Genomic DNA, 20,098 nt, shown 5'->3' on the forward strand with positions numbered 1-20,098 from the left:
TTTGTATTTTATATGTCATATCTAATTTTCCTTCTTTCTACACTCTTCTCCACACCTCTCTCTTCTGCCTTTTTGTATCTGTCTCTAGTGCTCCCTTTAGTATTTCTTGCAGTGCTGGTCTCTTGGTCACAAATTCTCTCAGTGATTTTTGTCTGAAAATGTTTTAATTTCTCCCTCATTTTTGAAGAACAATTTTGCTGGGTATAGAATTCTCTTTTAGTAATTTAAATATATCATCCCACTCTCTTCTTGCCTCCATGGTTTCTGCTGAGAAATCTACACATAGTCTTATTGGGTTTCCCTTGTATGTGATGGATTGCTTTTCTCTTGCTGCTTTCAAGATCCTCTCTTTCTCTTTGACCTCTGACATTCTGACTAGTAAGTGTCTTGGAGAATGTCTATTTGGATCTATTCTCTTTGGGGTACGCTGCACTTCTTGGATCTGTAATTTTATGTCTTTCATAAGAGTTGGGAAATTTTCAGTGATAATTTCTTCCATTAGTTTTTCTCCTCCTTTTCCCTTCTCTTCTCCTTCTGGGACAACCACAACGTATATATTTGTGTGCTTCATATTATCATTCAGTTCCCTGAGTCCCTGCTCATATTTTTCCATTTTTTCCCTATAGTTTCTGTATCTTGTCAGATTTCAGATGTTCCATCCTCCAGTTCACTAATCCTAACTCTCTCTTGAAATCTACCATTGTAGGTTTCCATTGTTTTTTTCATCTCTTCTACTGTACCTTTCATCCCCATAAGTTTCGTGTTTTGTTTTTTCAGACTTTCCATTTCTTCTTTTTGTTCATTCCTTGCCTTCTTCATATCCTCCCTCAAATTCATTGATTTGAACATTTCTGTTCGTATATTCTGAATTAGTTGTTTCAGCTCTTGTATTTCATTTGAACTACTGGTTTGTTCCTTTGACTGAGCCATATCTTCAATTTTCCTGGTGTGAGCTGTTATTTTTTGCTGGCATCTAGACATTTAGTTACCTTAATTAGTTTATTCTGGAGATTGCTTTCACTTCTCTTACCTAGGGTTTTCTTGCTAGATGAATTTGTTGTCTATCTGTTCTTTGACCTTCACTTCAGCTTTTTCTGGACCTCTAGCTTAGGTTTTGTTTAACAGAGGATAATTTTTCAGTTCTTGTTTTCTTGTTTCTTGCTCAGCTTGTATGGTGCCTTTTCCTTCCCCACCCTTAGGAGGGTCTATGTAGGTATTATAGACTCCAGCCAGGTTTTCCCGGACTAAACTGGCCTCCTATCAGGGGGAAGGAGTCACCTGTGTCAGTTTTCCCTGAGGGTGAGACCCAGCAGGTTGAAAGACTTTCCTGTGAAGTCTCTGGGCTCTGTTTTTCTTATCCTGCCCAGTATGTGGTGTGTCTGCCTGCGGGTCACACCAGCAAAAGATGTTGCGGCACTTTTAACTTTGGAAAACTCTCCCTGCTGGGGGTGTGGTGGAGATGGAGGAGAGGTTGTAGGCTGGTTTTAATGGCTTCAAATTGCCAAGCCCTGGGGTCTGAATTCCTTGAGAGAGGGATTCCACCTGAGTTGGGCTTCACCTCTCCCCTGGGGAAGGCACAGGTGGGAGACAGCCCTGAAAGCAGCCCGTTTCTGCCTATACCTGGGGCAGCTGCAGCCGGAGAAGTCCCACAGCTGAATCCAGAGGCTGCCAAGTCTCCGTAGAAACACAGCCACTAAAACCTCCATTTCCTCCCCTTTCCTCTTTTTCCATGAGCCCAATGAGTGACCTCTGCCTTGACCAGGTTTAGAGTCTCTTTCCTTTCCCTCTGGGAAGCCGCCTGTGGGGGAGGGGTGCCGGCCGCCGCGGCTTGGGGAACTCATGGTTTTGGGGAGGCTTGCAACCAGTCTAGCTGGTCCAGGCTGGGGTATGCTGTGTGTTCGGTCACTGACGTGGCTCCAGGACTGTTTCTGGTTATTTAGTAGTTCTGGAGGACAAACTAAAATGCGCACATTGCTAAGCCACCATCTTGGCCCCTCTCCGAGTCCTGTGATCTTGGCCACTCTTCAGTTTGGTAGCAAAACTGAGAGGTGATTGAGGCAGGGTTCCTATGCTGCAGCCTGAGCTCCAGAAAGTAACTGCATGCCAGCCTGGGCCCTGTTGGCCCACCCCCTCCCCAGGCCTGCTGGTCTCTGTTTGGACTTTGGGCGGTGCTGAGTATGCTTCCTGGACTTCCCATCCTTCAAGACTACCACATAGTGGTGTTTTCATGCACTAGCCCTGGCCTTGCTCCCATTACAGGTGAGGCCCCTGGGGAGACCTGAGCAGGGGGTGAAAATTCAGCCACGATGGGTGCCACCAGCTAGGGTGTGTAGCCCTGGATGGGAGCATGCAGGTCTAAAGCTGCTGAGAAGGTCGGGGGAGCTAGGTCAGATTTGCACAATGGCAGGTATGGAACGCATATGGGATGCAGAACGTGGGTCTTCTATACGCCAGCCAGAGACTCGCTGCCATGCCAGGTTAGGAGTCCTGAGTCACGCTGCCACTTACTTAACCGTCACAAGACTGGGGCAAACCGCCTTCCCTTTCTGGGCTCCTCCTTCCCCATCTTAGGCTCATGTACTGGGCCAGGTGGTCTCTAAGGTGCATCGGACCTCTGTGGCTGTGTTCCTGACTAACGGTCAGAGAGTAGCATTCCCAGGCCCTGGCCGGCTCTCCCAGAAGACTGGGACAGAGCCAGGACCCAGGGCTCAGCAACATGATTTTATCACACAAAGTGTATATGGCTTTGACAGGCACCAGGAACGTAATGGGAAGACGAGGATCTGACCAGTCAGACTCCAGGGATCTGGGGACAGACCCTCATCCCCTGCCCCAGAAATGCTCTGGGCCTTCCCTGATCAACATCCATTAGGCACCAACCACATGACATGTCATTTTTATTCAGATGTGCAGAATTCCTAGTACATTGCCTGCTAGTGAAGGTGCTCAATCAATGCTTCTTTTTGTCCTTGAGACAGAGCAGAAGCGAACACATGAGGCAGTCAGGTATTACCCCGGCCCTGACACGTAATAGCTGGGTGGTCTCAGATAAGTTGTTTAATTAGCCTCAGTTTCCCCATATGTAACTCCACAAGGCTGTCCTGAGGGTGAGAGGAGACAGTGTTCACCCTCCATCTAGCCGAGACCTCGTCACACAGGAAGAACCAAAGAGAGGCCCGACCAACATCATCTTCTGCTCCTACACTTGTTTTCACTGAGCCCTTTCAGGAAGAAAAGTAATGGGGATGAGACACCTCAAGTGGTCGTACTGGCGAATAGAACCTCTTGGCCATGCCGGGAGGTTAGGCAGGAAGTAAGTATCCAGCAAAAAAGCCCAGCGACCTCTTCTGGGCTTAGGGACCTCTGGACAGGATGCCAGTCCTAGAGCAGAGCTCTACCTTGTCCCTCCTAAGACCTAACCAGGATTTCAAAACCCACGATGCCCTGCTTGTAGACGAAAGCTGAAGCTCTGTGGGATGACAGGTGACTTGCCATGGAGAGACCTGGGAGCAGGCCCTCTTCTCTCTGCTTCACTGGGTTCAGCTGTTTGCAAGTCCTTTCTCGTTAGGTGCCCCTGCCAATCCATGTAGTTGGGACATCAGGGTGAAAAAAGGGGAGAGGAGATGGGGCTGGTATGGGAGGGCAGCCTGGCTGCTCCTTCCCCTGCAGGGGCGAGATACCACCGTGGGTGCGGCAGGCTGAGGGAAGAGGGACCACAGCTGGTGCCAGCGGTCAGAGCAGGCAGTGTCTGGGTCTGGGAAGCAAGGATTCCTCTAGCAACACTTCACTAACAGCCTTCGATGCTGCTCTGACCTGGAAGCTTAGGAAGCCAGATGGGGGCTCTTATGCCTCTTACCCAAGGAGGGGGTAAGGGCGACTGCTAAAAGAGAGTGAGGGATCCTAAATGGACTTCTTGGAAAGTTATCACCCCTGAGGAAGTCAAAAAGCATGTTTTAAAGGCTATAATTCACTGTATCAGTTTTCTTCAGCATAAATTTTAAAAAGAGTCATGAGTTAAGTCATGGATTTTAAAAAGAGAAAAAAAAAATCAATCCAAGAGAAGCTGCCAATATGATTTTCTGGAGAGAACAAAATGATTATATTTGGGCTTCAGAAGCCTGCATGTTACATAAGACAAGAAAGGGACCGAGACAGCTGCGCTACTCTCCCGGGTCTGGAAGTTACGAGTCTCTGGCCTCTGGCAAATCACACTTTGTATCTCAGTTTACTCATCCGGGGCATGGGAACAGTGGCTCGCCGTGTCCCTGGGCGGGCCTGGCCTGGGGCTTGCCTTACGCAGGCCTGCAAGCATGTGCAGAATGGACCACGTGTGAGTTTCAACAGCAGGTTCACACAGGAACCTCTCAGATCCCTGTTTCTTCTCCTATTTTTTCCCTCACCCACCCTTGGGCCCTGCACAGGCCCCTCAGCATCCACCATCCCATCCTGTGGGCCTCAGGCCAGGCCACCCCAGCCCTGTCCCAGAGGCTCTGGAAAGTAGCGACTTCCTCCCAGCATGGCTGGCCGGCCCTGCAGCTTTCAGGGCGCTGAGTGGAAGGACGCACCCAAAGCTGAGGACAGCAGGACTCAGGGCCAAGGCTGCCAGGCCCCGGTTCCCATTAGATGGTCTTTCAATAAGCATCCACGAAGCACCTACTATGTGCCGGGAGCTGCAGGGGTCAGAGGTGAATCCGACACCCCCCTTGCCTCCTTGAGGCTTCAAGGTAAAGGAGGAGAGGGCCTAAGTGACCCACGCAGTACCTCCAGGACGAGGCCACCTGTGATAACAGCAAACTGGGTGGAGGAGAGGAGACACCAGGATCACAAGGAGAAAGAGGGGTCAGGACTGGGCTTTGAAGGCTTTTTTTTCCTTAAACATTTTATAATGAAAAAATTCAAACACAGACAAGTTGAAAATTGTACGATTCAACAACATTTTGCTATATTCTTTATCACATATCACATATCTATCTACTTTTCATCTTGCTTTTTGATGCATTTCAAAGTAAAGTGAAGACATGAGTCCACGTGGCCCTGAAATGCTGCGCTGAAGGATTTTCCCAGGTGGAGCCAGGATGTGGGTGAGGCGGGAGGAGGGGGATGGCTTCCTGCAGGAACCTGAGGGGAAAGGGCGGTGCCGGTGACCTGGCATGCCCGGGAAGACAGAGGGTGGCCTGTGGATATAACAACAAGCCATGGAGGATGTGAGGCAGAAGTAGGAGATACTGTGGGCTGTCTTCTCCTCAAAACACAGCTGTCCCCACCCCCCCAATAGACTCTCCCCAAAAGGCAAGGTGAGCCCAATTTTGAGAATGGAGGTGGATGACTGCTGCCACCCCTGCCCCTTAGGGCTGGCCTGGCCTCAGCTTGGCCTCAGCTGTCTACATATCCAACCCTGAAGTCAGAGCTGTGCTGACTTGGCTTCCGTGACTCCCTCTCTCCATCCCCACTGCTGCACCAGGGAGGAGCTGACCAAAAGCCCTGGGTTCCTCTCCCCAGCCTCAGAGCCAAAGTGTCTAATGCCATACACAGGGTGGCTTCCATAAAAGCACACGGATCGAATTAACCAAAAGTGAATGAATGAATGAATGAAGTACTCTGGGGCAGGGATACCTTAAGAGTGTCCACATAGTGCAAAAGGGACCTATTCATTCAAAAGAGAAAGAAAAAAAAAACTAACTAGCTCAAGGGAGAATTTAATCCTCTTAAATTTCCTTGGGTTAATGAAAATGCAGAGCGTCACTGCTAGTCATCTTTAAAAGCAAGGAGAAATATTTTCAACTCTCATTTTTGGTCCGTAGCTCCAGAAGCAGCCCTGCCTCCTCCAGGCCTTCCACATGCACCCCCAGATGATTGCTGAGTGCCTGTCCTGTGCCGGAGAGGCCCCCGGAGAGGACCAGAGCCAGGCCTGCAGCTCAGAGTTGACACTGTACCTGGTCCGCTGAGGGGGCCGGCCCCGGTCTCCAGCCAGACACAGTGCCATGCCCTGGCATGCACAGTGCACCCACATGCAACCTTGAGCAGCCCGCTGAAACAAGTGTGCGAGGCAGAGTAGGAGAGGGCCGGGGACAGAGGCTCTAGGGCTTCCCCAACAAAAAGCTGTGGGCCCTATAGGCTGATGTTGCAAGGAGGAGACAGGGATCCTGCCTGAATTTTCTCCTGTCTGACCTTCTGGCTGCTTGCTCCTTGATAAAGTGCTTCTAGTTCCACTGCTGCGGCCAGTGATATTCCCAGAGCCCAGAGCCGACCACAGCTTTCTCCCACCTGAGAGCCACGGCCACGTGTTTCAGCATGCCGTTCAGGGCCCTCCTTTCACTTTTTTTTGTATGCAGTGGGTGGGGGGGGGGTATCACATTTCATTCTTAGTCCATGTGAGTATCCCGTTATTGCAGCACCATTTGTTGAATTTTTGTTTGTTTTTGTTGGTTTGTTTGGGAAGTGCATGGGCTGTGAATCACACCCAGGTCTCCCGCATAGCAGATGAGAATTCTACCACTGAACTACCCTCACACCCTCCCTTCACTTTTTCTTTCTTTATTTTTTTGGCATGAGCCGGCTCCAGGAATCGAACCCAAGTCTTCAGCATGTCAGATGAGAATTCTACCACTGAGCTACCCTTGCACCACCTCCCTTCGCTTTTAAGTGCTTCCCTTTCCACTCCCCTCCACAGGTCCTGGGCTGAAACCCCACCAGCCTGCAGGCAATTTCCACAGTTATGTTGTCTCAGACCTCTATGTCCTGCTTATGCTGTTCCTGCTGCCTGGAATGCTCCTTCCCGCCTCTATTTTCAGTAAACTTCTGTATGTTCTGCAAACTGAATTTAAATATCAGTTCCTCCATGAGCCTCAAGAGCCCTTGCCCTGCCTCTCCCATCTCCCTGCGAGTCCCACAGCCTGCCCTCTGGGGGGCTGCTCAGACACCTGCATTTCCTGAGACACAGTTCTCCAGCTCCCTGTCCTGCCAGCTCTTAGCACAAGCTGCCGGGACTGCCACAGAGGCTTGATAAGGAGGGAAACCAACATGGTTTTTGGCAAGAAAGAATCTGAATCAGTAATAGAAATAAACATGTTATGTCAGCATGTTTGGGCCTCTTCACATGTTATCCCACCACACTGATGGTCACATCACACGGATGTAGGGCAGCCTCACCGTCACCACTGTAGCACCGAGGAAACGATGGTGAGGTGATGGGCTGGGGGAACACACCGTTAGGAGACAAGCCTGGAGGCCAGGCCTCTCTCTTGCGGTCCCTACACCTCTGCCTCCTGGCCGAGGGGCTCCCTGCTGCCCAGGAACCCTGCACACAGCTGGGGTCACATCTTGGTTGTTACCATGGGGGTTTCTGGCCAGGAGCCAGGCAGAGCTGACCCAAGCCCCACTGCGACCAGCTGCTGGGGCAGACAGGAGCGTGTCTTTTTCACAGAGGTAGCCACTCACATTGCACAACACCCAAATGCTTTTTAAATGCATTAGTGAGGGTGGAATGGGGAACGGAGAGGGTTAGGAAGGCAATGGTATGATCTGATTCATTACCTTCTTTAGGAGAAAGGTCAAAACTGTGAAACTGGGAGGCTCCTGCACTTTTCCCCGGCTGAGGCCTTCCCTTGAGGGACAGAGCTTTGCATTTAAAGAAGGGGCTGTATCTGGAAAATGAATTAGGAGGTGGAGAAAAATGGGGAAAGCTTTGGGGTCACAGCTGGAGTCAACAGAAAGAATGGCCTTCTGGAACAGGAAGGAGGTGGGTTTCCCCATACTCACTCTGAGACACTGCTGCTCTCTGGGTGGTCTCCAGTGCTCTGCTTTGCAGACACCTTGAGAAGAATGAAAGGAAGAGGCGTCAGCTGTTGCTGATGGTACAGGCAGCATAACCTTCTGGCTTCGTGGTGACTGAAAGATGTCAGCCACTATGTCCAATCCAGGGCTGAATAAACCTCAGACCTGGACAGCCTTTTTCAGATGCTCTGGTTCCAGGTGCTCATTACCCAGGTAGGGAAACTGGGGCTGGGAGAGAAGAGTGACTTTACAAAGCTCCCTCTAGGAGCATGTGGCTTGGCATGGCACACCTTGTCCCTAACCCTTAGAGATGATGTGGTGCTGACCCCAGTGTGGGTATTGTCCAGGGATTCCTGGGCATTACTGCACCTTGATGAGGCTCAGCTCCCCTTCCTGTGAAATGGGCAAGGTATAAAACAAGGTCATGATGTAAGAGTGGTATAGATGGTGAGTATTCAAGCAAGGGGCAAAAGATTCCATTAGGGCCGGGGATGTGTTGGGATCCCCACTGTGTGCCTGGCGCATAATAGCACAGTGCCAGGTAGGTGGCAGTTGCTCCGTGGACTGTGCCCAGTGGAGGGGAGGAGAGCTGTCCCTGGAGAGGAGTGGGAAAGACTTCCCAGGACGGTGCCATGCACGTACACATAAATGCTTTCAGCTATTAGAAGCAAACTGCCTGTGCACAAAAAGTGAATCTTTACCAGGATGCAGGGTGGGGGTGGGGGTGGGGCGCAATTCTGGGATGGAATGCAAACTGACCAGAGAGTCTCGCTGCATTACAAATGTATGTCAGCCTCCCTGGAGGTGGTGGAGAAGAAAAGAATCCACCTCAGTAATTTTGGAAGCTGTGAGGCTAAAGACGAAATAACTGCACTCGCACACTGAGCTCCAGAGAGTAAAGCTGTTCCTGGAGGGCAGTCGGGGGTGGGAGTGTGCGGTTAACAATTCTGAACCTGCTGTACTTGTACCCTGGGTTTGTTCAGAGAGGTAAGTGGAGGGAGAAGACCAGAGGCCAGGTTTCTCATGACTGGAGAAGGAAGTTATGATAAGGAAGCAGTGGTGGAGGTAAGAACGAACCCCGGTACAGGATTAGAGCTAGAGACATCAGTATGAATTCCTGCATGGCTTGATACAGAAATGGATGAACAGATGCAGAAATGATTATATATATGTGCATCTGCAGGCTAGCATGTACTTTCTGGCTCATTATCCTGCCAATTGAGAGGGCCTAGAAGTAGTGTTACCCCAGTAGCAACCCAGGGCCCAGATCTACAACACAAGGAACCAGGGCTCCTGGGAGAGATGTCTGATTTGAGGGCTAAGGCAGGGGATATAAAAGATGGGTATGGAACAGATGAGTAAAAAATATGGATAGGAAATAAACAAATAATAGGGGGAACAAAGGTGATGAATACACAAATATGTGATGATATTGTGAGCCACTGACTGTAACCATGTCAAGAATGTTTGTTTCTTTGTTGTGTACAATAAAAATGTTTCTTAAAAAAACTACCTTAAACTAAACCTACTTAAAATTAAGCCTAAGAGTCACCCCCAGAGAACCTCTTTTGTTGCTCAGATGTGGCCTCTCTCTCTGTCAGCCAACATGGCAAGTGAATCCACTGCCCTCCCCACTACAAGAAACACAACTCCCAGGGGCATAAATCTCCCTGGCAACGTGGGACAGAACTCCTGGGATGAGTCGGGACCTTGCATCAAGGGATTGAGAAAGCCTTCTTGACCAAACGGGGGAAGAGAGAAATGAGACATATAAAGTTTCAGTGGCTGAGAGATTTAAAACAGAGTTGAGAGGTTATCTTGGGGATTATTCTTATGCATTTTATAGAGAACTTTTTTTTTGCATATTCATTATCATGATCATTTCTTAGAACATTTGCATCCATTCAGAAAAAGAAATAAAAAGAAAACAGAAAAAAATTCATACATACCATACCCCTTACCCCTCCCTTTCATTGATCACTAGCATTTCAATCTAAGTTCATTTTAACGTTTGTTCCCCCTATTATTTATATATTCCATATGTTTTACTTGTCTGTTGATAAAGTAGATAAAAGGAGCATCAGACACAAGGTTTTACAATCACACAGTCACACTGTGAAAGCTATATATAGAGAACTTTTTAGTTTATGCTGTATTGGAGTAGCTGGAGGGAAATACCTGAAACTGCTGAACTGTATTCCAGTACCCTCAATTTTTGAAGATGACAGTATAACTATATAGCTTTTACAGTGTGACTGTATGATGTAAAAACCTTGTGTCTGATGCTCCTTTTAGACAAGGTATGTACAGATGAGTAAAAAAAATATGATAAAGAAATAAATAATAAATAATTAAAGGGTAAAATTAATTGGGTAGATGGAAATATTAGTGGTCAGTGAAAGGGGTAAGAAGTATGGTATGTATGACTTTTTACTTTTTTCTTTTTCTGGAGTGATGTAAAAGTTCTAAAAAAAAATGATCATGGTGATGAATACACAACTATGCGATGATATTGTGAGCCACTGATTGTACACCATGTATGGAATGTATGTGTGTTAAAATAGTGTCAATAAAACTATTTTAAAAACTACCCTAAAATAAAAAAAAAACCCTTATTTTTACCAGGGCATTTCAAATATTAAGGCTTCTACTTCTTTAATTACAAAAAGGATAAAAATGAAAAAACAAAAGCTGTAGAGGCTGGAGGTTAAGACACAGGACTGAATAACACAGTGAATCTTGTGAATGATGACTGTGATTAACAGCACAAATATGAAAAAGTTATTTCATGAACTAGGGCAGATGTATGTCATTATTACAAGGAGTTAATAATGGGGGGGTTATGGGGGAAAACTGAACCTATCGCAAACTATGGACTATAGGTAGCAGTAATATCTTAATATGTTTTCATCCACAGTAGCAAATGCACCACACCAGGCTAGGAGTCAATAATGGCGGGATGAGGGGAGAAAGGGTATGGGATGTTTTGGGTTTTCTCATTTTGGAGTGAAGAAAATGTTCTAAAATTGATTGTGGTAGTGAATGCATGACTATGTGATGATACTGTGAACCACTAATTGAATATTTTGGATGGACTGTATGGTGTGTAAATACATCCCAATAAAATATCATTTTTAAAAGGTCAGCAATTTTTGGAACTGTATTCCAGCAGTCTCAATACTTGAAAATGACTGTATAACTCTATGGCTCTTACAATGTGACCATGTGATTGTGAAAACCTTGTGTCTGATGTTTCCTTCATCCAGAGTATAGACAGATGAGTAAAAAAATAAATACATGATGGGGGGGTAGTAAGGGGTAAAAAATTTGGGTAGATTGAAATATTAGCAATCATTGAGAGGGAGGGTAAGGGGTATTGGATGTATGATTTTTTTCTTTTTGTCTCTTTTTCTGGAGAGATGAAAATGTTCTAAAAATTATCGTGGTGATAAGCGCACAACTCTGTGACGATATTGTGAGTCACTGACTGCATACTTTGGATGGACGGATGTGTGTGAAGATCTATCAATATCAATATTTTTTTTAAAAAGTTAACAGTAAAAAAACAAAAAAGGTTGCTGAGGTGGCAAAGCGGCACTCATTTGTGTGCAAGGAGCACAGTCCTGACCTTGTGCAGACTCCGATGACATTTATAAACTGACTTCACCTCCAGACAGCCCTGCGCAATTCACAAGAGATCTCCCAGTGCATTACATCCTCAATGCAGCCTTATAAGACAGGTGGGGCACCCAAGCTGTGCCTCTCTTGCAGGAAAACTGCAGGACACAGAGGAGAAGAGAAAGACCCAAGCATACAGCTAATCGAGAGCACTGTTCAGATTTAAATTCAAGTCTTCAATTCTTAATCTGAGGCTCTGTCCACACTGTGTAACTCCGAGTCATTCTTTTCTTCAGTGCTGTTTGATCTATCTAAAAAGTGAGGTGGTCTTCTCAAAGATGTCACCAAAACGTCTTCTGTGGCCTGGGGATGTATCTCCAAAGCAAAGCGACATTAGTTGCAGGCATGAACTTTTCTTTTTTTTTTAAAGTATTACGCTTCATCGTTTAAAGAAATTCACACCAACTTTGCATTCTGGTTCATATCTATTTCATTTTATTTTCCCCCAAATACGACTTCATAAAAATAGGTTTCAGGCGGTGTGACATTGGCTCAGTGGCAAAATTCTTGCCCCCCATGCCAGAGACCTGGGTTTGTTTCCAGGTGTCTGCCCATGTAAAAAAAAAAATGCAAACAAAGAAAACAAAACAAAAAAACCCAAACAAAGAAAAATAAGTTCCAATCTGTATAAATCATCATGCATATGCAAAAATGACAGAGCGCATTTTTGAGGTACACCTGAGACAATCTTCATTAAAATTCTACTATCAAAGATTCACTTCTGACCTCGCTGAAAGCAAGTTCAAGAGGCCAGCAGGCACCCTCCAGAGAAGGCCTGGGTTCTCTGTGTTTTGGTCTCTCCCAGCATGCAGGGCAGGGCAGGTCAACAGGCACCAGAGACGCGGAACTCCTTGGGCTAAGCCAAGGAGGCCTGAGTCTCCAGGAAGACAGGCTGGCACGCTCCGTGGCTCTGCGTCTCATCTATACACTGCCACGTGCCCCTGAAGGAGAGGCTCCTGGGTGGAGACACGCAGGACTACCTGGTCTCTGAATTCCCACCAATTCCGACAGTCTAGCTGTTCCTTGGTGGCCTCCTGGTTCGAAAACTATCACCCCAGCTGCATGAACTGGCCTGGAGCAGATCCCAGACACCTGGATTTTTTAAGCCTCCCAAGTAATGTGTGGCCTGGCCTTGGCATCCTGGGCCAACGTTTCAACTTGAGCTTTCCACATCACCCAGACAAGCAGGTCAGACACGACTGGTGAGTATGTTCACAGCAGACAGGCCATCCTGGTGTAAGTGCTTCACCAAAACACGATTCAATCCAGAGAGGAGTGTGAATGCTGTTGGTTCTAAAAATAGTGCTCAGGGACCCTGCTGCCCAAGGCTCACCTTAGTGAGGGGGAAATCTCTTATTTAATGAAGGCCTCCCTTGGACCAAGTACTATACGAGACATTTCACGAACTAAGAAAATGAATGAAAGAGGGTAAAGATGGCAGGCTGAGTCATTGCCACATTTCACAGAGCAGGGGGCTGGAGACCTAGGTCACAGAAATTTCCTGATGGAGCCCAAGGTCTTCATCACCATCACATCACCCTCACCATCCTCGTCTACACGTGCATTTCTTTTTGCCTTTCTCCATTTCAGACACCATACCTTTTGCACACACAGTTTATTCTCCTTGAAATGTTCTTCCACCTCATTGCATCTGTAGACTATTCTCCATTTAAAGCACAGATCTACTCACTCCTTTTGGAGGGGCTCTGGCTTCCCTGGGCTGAGCTGAGCACTCCCTCCCACCTTCTCCCATTCATTCCCGGGTCACTGTGCTTGACTGCTGTTCTGGGCTGTCTCCCCACTCCTGACTGTAAGCCCCACAAGGGCAGAGGCCCTGCTGCATTTACCTTTGACCCAATGCCTGGCACCAATTAGCTGCCTGGCCCAGGCAATGGCCATTACTGAATGAGTTAATACTATCCCCATACAGGAGGAGCAGCATAACCAGCCAATGTTTCATAGGTGAGAAAAACAGATTCAGAGAAGTTTAGAGCTTTTCTTGAGGTCACACAGCTACTCATGAAAATGTATTATTTGAACCCATAATTCCAGTATACTTCCCGCTACACTACAGTTATTTAGAACTTAAAATGGTTTTAGCCTGAGAAACGTTAATTCAGTTCTCAGGCTTGAAAATATTGCAACAACATCTGACAGAAGTTTTGACTTCTTGTCAAAGTGTTTCTTTCACTCTGTTCTCATGTTTGCTAAGTAAGGTGAGCTGCTGAGCTGGGCAGGGGTGGAGGGTGGGAGTAGGGAGTATATTTCTATCCCCAATTACAAAGACTAGACTTTGTGCACTGGCTAGGACCTCCAGTGCTATGTTGAGTAGAAATGATGATAACAGGCATCTTTGCCTTATTCCTTACTGAAAGGAAAATACTTTCATGTTACTTACTACAATTTAATTTTAATTGTATTTAATACAATTAAATATTTTGCTTGCTGTAGTTTTTTTTTTTTTTTTTAAAGCTATCCTTTATCAGAACGTTTTCTCTCTGTGCTATGTTGTGGATAATTTCTTCAGGTGTATCTTCTAGTTCACCCATCCTGTCTTCAACTATGTCTAATCATTTAAATCCATACCAATGGAATCTTTCATTTTGTTTATTGTATTTTCTATTTCTAAAATGTCTATTTGGCTGTTCTTCAAAACTTGCTATAGTTTCTTGTCCTTTGCAGGTATTTTCTTTAAATGAAATAAACGCAGTTGATTATCATCTGTGTCTGGAAATTCCAATAACTGAATTCTTCATTTGTTTATTTTTGTTATCTGTTGTTTCTCCTACGTTCACTTGGTTCTTGGGTACTTGGTTATTTTTTTCATTTACTGTTCACTGTCTTTAAGAAATTATTTGTGGGTATTCCTTGAGGCCTAAGAGTAGGATGCCTTCCTCCGGAGAAGAGCCATATTTGATTTTGCAAGGTACCTAGGGGGCATTACCAGTTTGGAACCCCTTTAATTAATATATGTATCGAGGTACTTGGGGCCACTCAGGTGATATGAATTTAGGCTGTAAACCTAAGAGGCAGCTAGGTTGTGATGAAAACTTCTTAGTCTTTTAAAAAGTCCTCCAGCCCTGTTCAGTGTGACTTAACTTTCCCTTGCAGTCCCTTGAGGGTAACGATGGGCTGGGGCCACTAGAGTCCAGTTTTATCCTTATCCTGAGGGTGTAGCACTTGGAGGTCCCTGGTTTATAAAGGAAGGGTTTCCTATTAGACTCCCTCCCTTGACTGGACTCTAGGCTGTAAATTCTTTTCCCTTTACTGATGGACACGATCAGAGCTGAAGCTCAAGTTCACTTTAGGTAAATGTTCCACTTACCTCCACAGAATCTGCCCTTTCTTGTAGTTAGGCTGGTAACTTCTCACTATGTTGTTTAACTGTTTAATGCTTTCGTGAAACTCATTAAACTATATTAATTTTATGTGGAATTTTTAAATGCCCACAAGCAGGGGCTGTCTGCCTGGCTTCGCTCACCATCTCCACCAGCACAGGGCACCCAGGGCTCTGTGTACACAGCACTGTTGCAAAGGCACAGTCCAGCAGGACGTCATGATTTTGAATGCCTGGCACTGGACTTTACTTATTCTGCAGACACTGGAAAGCTTTTAAAGTTTTTGTTTGTTTGTTTGTGTTCTTAAAGTAAGATAAGCTCTTCTCCTGTGCACCCTTAGCACACAATCTTGTACTGCCAATAAATATTGAATGTGGCTTTTGCCTCTATTCTCCCCAAATTATCTTTGCAAGCCCTCGTCCATCTTCCAGTTATGAAATTTAATCATACTGTTTAATCATTCACCAGATATTTATTCAGCACCTCCAGCGTGCCCGGCTGCATACGGGCTACCATGGAGACATGAACTCTATACTCCTTGAGGTGCTGGCAATCTCAACAGAAAAATAAGTCTCAAACGCATTAAATAATTAGCAAAACATATAAGATCTATGCACAGAATGCAGTAGGCTATACAATACATGTGCAATGGAGAGGGTGGTAGAGTATGGTAGTTAAGAGCATGGATTTTAAGAAAGAGAGATGCAGGCCTGACTCTTCTCCCTGCTGGCAGTATGACTGGGTGATCTCCTCAACCTTTCTAAACATTAGTTTTCTCATCTGTAAAAGGAGTTTATTGTGATATAGTATTTTTAAATGATTGCCAAGTTGCCTGGCACTTGGTAAGAACTCAACAAATATTAGCTATTATATTTTGTATTATCATCAGACCAGCACTATATACTACATTTTCCCTAATGATTAACCTGTCAACATTAGCTAATCCTCCCCCAAGAGATTACCAATTCTCCCAAACAAACAGATCTCCAGGTTGGGCACATAATAAACCCTAAATAAACTAAGATGTAATCTTGGATTTAAAACTTACATAGCAGTTGGCAAAGTAAACAGAGCATAAGATAGAAGAAGTTCAAATCCCACTTCTGCCATTTAATGATAAGGTGCCTTTGGGGGAATCATGAGGTTCTCTGAGCCCCAATTATTTGTCTGCCTAATGGGGACTGACCCTTCAGGGTGCTGGGATCTGAGAGAGAACACCTGTCATGCAGGTGGCCAGAAAACACCAGTGTAAATCTCGGAGGCAGTGCCTAGTCTACCACTATGCTCAGACACAGCTTTGCTGGAAGGTAGTCCAAGTGCACAATGAGGCCATCCCAGGGAGCTCTGTGGTCTTCAAGACACAGGGAACTGGTTCACTGAAACATATTGCCATGGAAACTGGTTCTGACATGTCTTTCAGGAAACATCAGTGACAGCAAATAGGAGTAAGCTAACAAGGGATGTGACCAACCAATGCCAACCATGTGGGTATGCATGGTATGCGGGCAGCGGAAGGCCAGCCAGCTGCTTTCAGCGCTTCGCTATGTTGGCTGGAGAAGCTGCTCTTGGCCCCCTGGAGCCATCTCCAGGCAGAGGCAGACAGCAGGGCAAGTGTGCACAGCACTGGTCCACGGAGGCTCCGAGAAGCCAACTGCAGCTGCCAATAACTAGTGTCTTTCCCCATTTGGGACGTCAACAGTCACTAGGCATTTATCTGAACACTGATGTTGCCTATTCCTATAGGGCCTCTAAAGATAAAAAGGCAATGATTCACATGCCAGTAGGGAATTCGCAGCAGGAAGAGGCACAGTGAGGTGGGGTGGGCAATGAAGGATAGAGGAGAGGATGTCACTTTCTCCTTCTCTCTCTCTCCAGTGACCGGGAACTGAAAACCTCCTGTAGCAGTCCATTCCAACTCTGGGTAGCTCAAACTATCTAAAATATTTTCCTTATACTGATGCCAATTCTTCTTGCCTACAGCTTTTAGCCACTGGCCCTAGATACATTTTCAGAAGCCACACAGAAGAAAAGTAACATTTTCAAACAACCATCCTTCAATTATCTTTAGGACAGGAGTATGAAGTCATTCCATATGGACCCCATGTCCCATCTGCCTGCTTCTGCTGGATCCTGCTTTGGTTTTTCCTTTTGGCACCAGATTCCTTAAGGTTTGTCACAAATATAGGTTCTCTGATCAGGGAGGGCAAACGGGGAGAGAACACATGATTTGGAATCAAACATCTGCACGTTTGTGTCTCAGCCCAGTCTGGGGCACATTTCCCCACTTCTCTGCACTGCAGGTTTCCCTACTGCTAATGGGAACGAGAGCCAATCTTCAGGGTAGCTAAGGGATGGAACACTGTTAGTATGGGAACAGTAAACACTAAAGCTGGGCGCAAAAAGAAGGCACGCTCCCTTTCTCCTCCAATTCCCCTCAAGGCTCAGCCTCGTTACAGCTGTCCATTCACTGATGTTTCTTTTCGTGTCTGAGGTTTGAGCGTGTGGCTCCTTCTCTCACCATTTTGTTGAAATCTGCAACTTGACAGTCTCAGATGGAAAATATGCTAGGCTCCCTCCCAGAAAATGCAGCTTGCTAAAGGCAGCAAAGGGGAGCTTGGATGAAAACCAAGAGCCACAGCCTCCCCTAGTGGCTGTTCCACGCCTAGCTGAGACACAAGTCCTGCCACCAGCCAGTGAGCTGCCTGCAGGCAGACAGACTCCTGGACCCTAGGAGGGAGCTGGGCCGGGGCCACCCAAACCCCTGGGAACAGTGGGAACTAGTCGGCCTCAAGCATATAGTGTATAATTCCATGTATCTAAAATGCTTGAAAGATACCGCTAAGCTGTAGTGACAGAAAGCAGGAGCAGTAAGGGAATAAATTTGGGGGGCTGATAAGTTTTATTATCTTGATTGTGGTAATGGCATCACACATGTATATATGTCAAAACTTATCCAGTTGTGTATGTTGAACATGTGCAGTTTATGTGAATTGTACATATAATTAATATATATACATAAATACAGATAAAGCTGGTAAAAATTAAAATAAAGCATTAAGGGGGAGATCTTTATTTTTGAAAAGGGCAGGATATATTTTGGTATTTGAAATATGAGGTTAATTTTTAAAGTGTGTCTATTGGGGAAAGAGGGTATATGTGTGTCAACATTTGAGATCCGAGGGGGCTATAAAAACCAAACCAAAGCTGAACAAGAAGCCAAAACCAGTTAAGAATGAGATGGAAAAAATCATCTCTAAAGTCTCCTACGACTCTTACAACTAAGGTTTTTTTGTGAAAAGTAAAATGTCAAAAGTTAACTCTAAAAATTAACCTCATATTTCAAATACCAAAATGTATTATACCCTGCCTCTTTCCAAAAACATCTAGTTCTCCCCTTAACTATTTTTATTTTTAAGTTTTATCTGTATTTATGTATACATACTAATTATATGTATAATTGACATAAAATATACTGCATATGTTTAACATATACAATTGGATAAGTTTTGACATATATACATGTGTGACGTTACTACCACAATCAAGATAATAAAATTTATCATCCCCCCAAATTCATTCCCTCCCTGCTTTCTATAAGTACAGATTAGTGGTATTTTTCTAGAATTTTAGATAAATGGATTTATACAGTATGTATTTTTTTTTTTTGGTTGGCTTCTTTTACTCAACATAATTATTTGAGACTCACCCAACTGCAAGCCTGTAAAATAATAAATCCCCACTGTAAAAGCCAGCTCATTTTATGGTACCTGCGTTTCAGCAACTTTAGCAAACTTAAACCAGTCTTGTAGAATTTTGCTGAGAATCATATAAACTAATTCTAAATTATAGAAAGCCAGAGCTTAAAGGTAGTTCACTCCCTTTTACTGGTAAGTAATATTCCACGGTATGTCTACACTCTCCGCTTTACTCTTTGTCTAAGAATTATCCTTTTTCACGATCCAGGTTTGTTTGTCTAGCCTTTTTGATTTAATGTAAAATGTCTAACACATACAACAGAGAGAATATAATGAATCTCCTGGCTTCAATAATTTTCAGTATTTCCCCCATTTGATTTTATCTATTCCCTAAAAACCTCCCTTCCACCCTGGTACATTTCAAAGCAGATACGCTTCAAGCCCCGACATTCTGGCATTTCACCCGTCACAGTGTGCATCTCTAACTCACAGCCCACAACCAGTGTGCTGACACTACAGAAGGAACCCCTTAAATCACTTAAGACACGGCTGAGGCCCTGCCAAAGCCCTTCTTCCTCCAGAAGACCCTCCTTGCCCTGCAGCTCCTATCTTCCCCTCCTCTACAGTTCTACTTGTCTTACACTTTGTCCAACATTTGACACCAGTGGCCGAGACTGATGTGTCTCTGTGTCTCACAGGAGCACAGTCCTGAGAACCCAGCAGAGGCTGCCAAAAATGTTTGCTGGGTGAATGAATGGGTCTGATGACAGAGTGCGAAGTCTTCACATGTGAGAAGTTGCTTTAATAACAACGGAAGGGAGGGAAAAAGAAATCACTCCTCATCACTTAACACACAGAAAAGTTTATTTCTGTGGATGATGCTTTTAGGTTCTGTGGTTTAGTAAAGCAAATAAAGGCTGGATGTGCACTCAAACGCCCTGTTTGCACCTCAGCTGTGCCCTTTCCTGGCGGTCTGGCTTCAGATTTTTGGGGAGCTCAGTTTCCTCACGCCAAAAACGGCTTGTCAGGGTGATGGTTCAGAAGCTTTATGGACCCTGGAAAAGATGATTTTCTCAAAACTAACCCATTCCTGTGGGTGTAGACTTATGGTCGGTAGGACCTTTTGATTAGATTACTTCAGTTGAGGCCTGTCCCTGGTGGGTCTTAACCCTCTTACTACAGTCCTTTATAAAAGGATGAAAAACAGAGAGAAAGACACAGAAGACAGAGAGAAAAGACAAAGAAGAGCAGAAAGAAAGTCACAAACAAAAAAGCCAGAAGCTGAAAGCAACGAAGCTTGGGAGAGAAGAACCGGCAGACACCACCATGTGCCTCGCTGTATGACAGAGGAGCCCAGGATTGGCAGCAGCTGGTCTTCAGGAACCAGGTATCATCTTGAGAATGCCTAGATTTGGGTGTGTGCATGGCCTTGGAACTGCAAGCCTGTAAAATAATAAATCCCCACTGTAAAAGCCAGCTCATTTTATGGTACCTGCGTTTCAGCAACTTTAGCAAACTTAAACCAGTCTTGTAGAATTTTGCTGAGAATCATATAAACTAATTCTAAATTATAGAAAGCCAGAGCTTAAAAGGCCCTTATGATCATCTGGTCTA

General features: G+C 45.4%; 1 long non-coding RNA gene across 1 annotated transcript in view; it reads right to left on the reverse strand.

Moving 5' to 3' along the window:
- The window catches only part of LOC143677317 (uncharacterized), a 55,872-nt gene that overhangs the window by 20,398 nt on the left and 15,376 nt on the right, over positions 1-20,098 (reverse strand). Inside the window, exon 2 of the long non-coding RNA XR_013172507.1 lies at positions 7,759-7,811. This is a non-coding gene — a long non-coding RNA (uncharacterized LOC143677317). The remainder of the gene's footprint in view (positions 1-7,758; positions 7,812-20,098) is intronic.

Source organism: Tamandua tetradactyla, chromosome 3 (assembly GCF_023851605.1).
Source record: "Tamandua tetradactyla isolate mTamTet1 chromosome 3, mTamTet1.pri, whole genome shotgun sequence".
NCBI lineage: Eukaryota > Metazoa > Chordata > Mammalia > Pilosa > Myrmecophagidae > Tamandua > Tamandua tetradactyla.